General features: G+C 35.2%; 1 non-coding gene across 1 annotated transcript; it reads right to left on the bottom strand.

The window, feature by feature from the left end:
- Positions 1 to 1875: 1875 nt before the first annotated feature.
- On the bottom strand, positions 1876 to 1979 carry LOC112804630 (small nucleolar RNA R71). The gene has a single exon (XR_003203244.1). It is a non-coding gene; the product is annotated as a small nucleolar RNA R71 (small nucleolar RNA).
- Positions 1980 to 4097: the final 2118 nt, after the last annotated feature.

The raw sequence follows: 4097 nt of genomic DNA, 5'->3' as shown, positions 1-4097 counted from the left end.
GTTTGAGTCTTGAGTTAACTTTTAAGTTTGGTGTCAATTGCATTTTTCTAAAAATTTATGCATTTTTCGAAAATCCATGCATGTGTTCTTCATGATCTTCAAGTTGTTCTTGGTAAATCTTCTTGTTTGATCTTGATGTTTTATTGTTTTGTATCTTTTGATGTTTTTCATGTGCATTTTTGCATTCATAGTGTCTAAGCATTGCAAATTTCTACGTTTGGTGTCTTGCATGTTTTCTTTGCATAAAAAATTTTTCAAAAATATGTTCTTCATCTTCATCATGATCTTCAAAGTGTTCTTGGTGTTCATCTTCACATTCATAGTGTTCTTGCATGCATCATGTGTTTTGATTCATAATTTTCATGTTGTGAGTCATTTTTTATGTTTTTCTCTCTCATAATTAAAAAATTGAAAAATAAAAAATATATCTTTTCCTTTTTTTTTCTCTCAAAATTTCGAAAATTTGGGTTGACTTAGTCAAAAAAAAATTTTAAATTAATTGTTTCTTGTAAGTCAAGTCAAATTTTCAAATTTTTAAAATCTTATCTTTTCAAAACTTTTTCAAAAATTAAATCTTTTTCATTTTTTCTTATTAATTTACGAAAATCCTTTAAAATCTTTTTCAAAAATCTTTTTCTTAGTTTTATCTTTATTTTCGAAAATTATGCTAACGATTAATAAGATTGATTCAAAAATTTGAAGTTTGTTACTTTCTTGTTAAGAAAGGTTCAATCTTTAAATTCTAGAATCATATCTTTTAGTTTCTTGTTAGTCAAGTAATTAATTTTAATTTTAAAAATTAAACCTTTTCCAACCATATCTTTTTAATCCTATATTTTTATCATATCTTTTTCAAAATTTTATCTTTTTTTTTTCAAAAATTTGATTTCAAATATCTTCTTATCTTCTTATCTTTTCAAAATTGACTTTCAAATCTTTTTCAACTAACTATTTGACTTTTTGTTTATTTCTTATCTTTTTCAAAACCACCTAACAACTTTTCTCTCTCTAATTTTCGAAAATACCTCCCTCATTTTCAAAAATTCTTTTTAATTAATTAATTGTTTTAAATTTTAATTTTAATTTTATTTCTTATCTTAATTTTCAAAAATCATTAACTCCTTTTCAAAATTATTTTCGAAAACTTCTATCTCTCATCTTATTCTATTTATTTATTCATTTACTAACACTTCTCTTCATCTCAAATCTCTGCCCCTATACTCACCCTTGTGTTTGGATTCTCCTTTCTTTATTCCCTTCTTCTTCTATTAACATAAAGGAATCTCTATACTGTGACATAGAGGATTCCTCTTCCTTTTCTGTTCTCTTCTTTCTCATATGAGCAGGAATAAAGAAAAAGGCATTCTTGTTGAAGCTGATCCAGAACCTGAAAGGACTCTGAAGAGGAAACTAAGAGAAGCTAAATTACAACAATCCAGAGATAACCTTGCTGAAATTTTCGAACAAGAAAAGGAGATGGCTGCCGAACCCAACAACAATAATGTAAGAAGGATGCTTGGTGATTATGCTGCACCTACGTCCAAGTTTGATGGAAGAAGCATCTCAATTCCTGTCATTGGAGCAAACAATTTTGAGCTGAAACCTCAATTAGTTGCTCTAATGCAACAGAACTGCAAGTTTCATGGACTTCCATCAGAAGATCCCTACTAGTTCTTGACTAAGTTCTTGCAAATCTGTGAGACTGTTAAGACTAATGGAGTATATCCTGAAGTCTACAGGCTCATGCTTTTCCCTTTTACTATAAGAGACAGAGCTAGAACATGGTTGGACTCTCAACCTAAAGATAGCCTGGACTCTTGGGATAAGTTGGTCACGGCCTTCTTAGCTAATTTCTTTCCTCCTCAAAAGCTGAGCAAGCTTAGAGTGGATGTTCAGACCTTCAAACAAAAAGATGGTGAATCCCTCTATGAAGCTTGGAAAAGATACAAGCAGATGACCAAAAGATGTCCTTCTGACATGTTTTCATAATGGACCATGATAGATATATTCTATTATGGTCTATCTGAGTTCTCTAAGATGTTACTGGACCATTCTGCAGGTGGATCCATTCACCTAAAGAAAATGCCTGCAGAAGCTCAAGAACTTATTGACATAGTTGCAAATAACTAGTTCATGTACACTTCTGAGAGGAATTCCGTGAATAATGGGATGCCTCAAAGGAAGAGAGTTCTTGAAATTGATGCTCTGAATGCCATATTGGCTCAGAACAAAATGTTGACTCAGCAAGTCAACATGATTTCTCAAAGTCTGAATGGATGGCAAAATGCATCCAACAGTATTAAAGAGACATCTTCTGAAGTAGAAGCTTATGATCCTGAGAATCCTGCAATGGCAGAGGTAAATTACATAGGTGAACCTTATGGAAACACCTATAATTCATCATGGAGAAATCATCCAAATTTCTCATGGAAGGATCAACAAAAGCCCCAACATGGCTTTAATAATGGTGGAAGAAATAGGCTCAGCAATATCAAGCCTTATCCATCATCTTCTCAGCAACAGACAGAGAATTCTGAGCAGAGTACCTCTAACTTAGCAAATTTAGTCTTTGATCTGTCTAAGGCCACTTTAAGTTTCATGAGTAAGACAAGATCCTCCATCAGAAATTTGGAGGCATAAGTGGGCCAGCTGAGTAAGAAAGTAACTGAAACTCCTCCTAGTACTCTCCCAAGTAATACTGAAGAGAATCCAAAAAGAGAGTGCAAGGCCATTGACATAATCAAAATGGCCGAACCTAGGGAGGAAGGAGAGGACATGAATCCCAATGAGGAAGACCTCATGGGACGTCTCTTAGGCAAGAAGGAGTCCCCTATTGAAGACCTAAAGGAAGATGAGGCTCATATAGAGACCATAGAGATTCCATTAAACCTCCTTCTGCCATTCATGAGCTCTGAAGACTATTCTTCCTCTGAAGAGGATGAAGATGTAACTGGAGAGCGAATTGCTCAATATCTAGGAGCTATCATGAAGCTGAATGCCAAGTTGTTTGGTAATGAGACTTGAGAAGGTGAACCTTCCTTGCTCATTGGTGAACTAGATACTTGGGTTCAGCAAACTTTACCTCAAAAGAAACAAGATTTTGGTAAATTCATAATACACTGCACCATAGGCACCATGATCTTTGAAAAAGCTCTGTGTGACCTAGGGTCAGGCATAAATCTTATGCCACTCTTTGTAATGGAGAAGCTGGGGATCATTAAGGTACAGCCTGCCATATTTTCATTAGAAATGGCAGACAAGTCAGTAAGACAAGCATATGGATTGGTAGAGGATGTGTTGGTAAAGGTTGAAGGCCTTTACATCCCTGTTGATTTCATAATCTTAGACACTATGAAGGAGGAGGATGAATGCATCATCCTTGGAAGAACTTTCCTAGCCACAGCAGGAGCTGTGATAGATGTTAACAGAGGAGAATTAGTCCTTCAATTGAATGGGGACTACCTTGTGTTTAAGGCTCAAGGATCTTCTTCTTTAACAATGGAGATTAAGCATGAAAAGCTTCTCTCAGTACAGAGTCAAACAAAGCCCCCACAATCAAACTCTAAGTTTGGTGTTGAGAGGTCACAGCCAAACTTTAAGTTTGGTGTTGAATCCCCACATCCAAACTCTAAGTTTGGTGTTGGGACTCTACAACATTGACCTGATCACCTGTGAGGCTCCATGAGAGCCCACTGTCAAGCTAGTGACATTAAAGAAGCGCTTATTGGGAAGCAACCCAATTTTTATTTATCTAATTTTATTTTTCTTTTATTGTTCTTTAATGTTTTATTAGGTTCATGATCATGTGGAGTCACGAAAAAAAATACTAAAATTAAAAACAGAATAAAAAATAGCAGAAGAAAAATCACACCCTGGAGGAAAGACTTACTGGCGTTCAAACACCAATAAGGAGCATCTGGCTGGCGTTCAACGCCATAATAGAGTATGGATCTGGCGTTGAATGCCAGAAACAAGCAGCATCCTGGCGTTTGAACGCCAGGAATATACCCTGAGGAGAGCTGGCGCTGAACACCAGAAACAAGCATGGAACTGGCGTAAAACACCAAAAACATGCTGCAATTGGGCGTTGAACGCCC

The sequence above is a fragment of the Arachis hypogaea genome, chromosome 5, assembly GCF_003086295.3.
Source record: "Arachis hypogaea cultivar Tifrunner chromosome 5, arahy.Tifrunner.gnm2.J5K5, whole genome shotgun sequence".
Classification (NCBI taxonomy): domain Eukaryota; kingdom Viridiplantae; phylum Streptophyta; class Magnoliopsida; order Fabales; family Fabaceae; genus Arachis; species Arachis hypogaea.
Note: the sequence above shows the minus strand (reverse complement) of the source record. Positions and strands in the feature narration are given on the sequence as shown.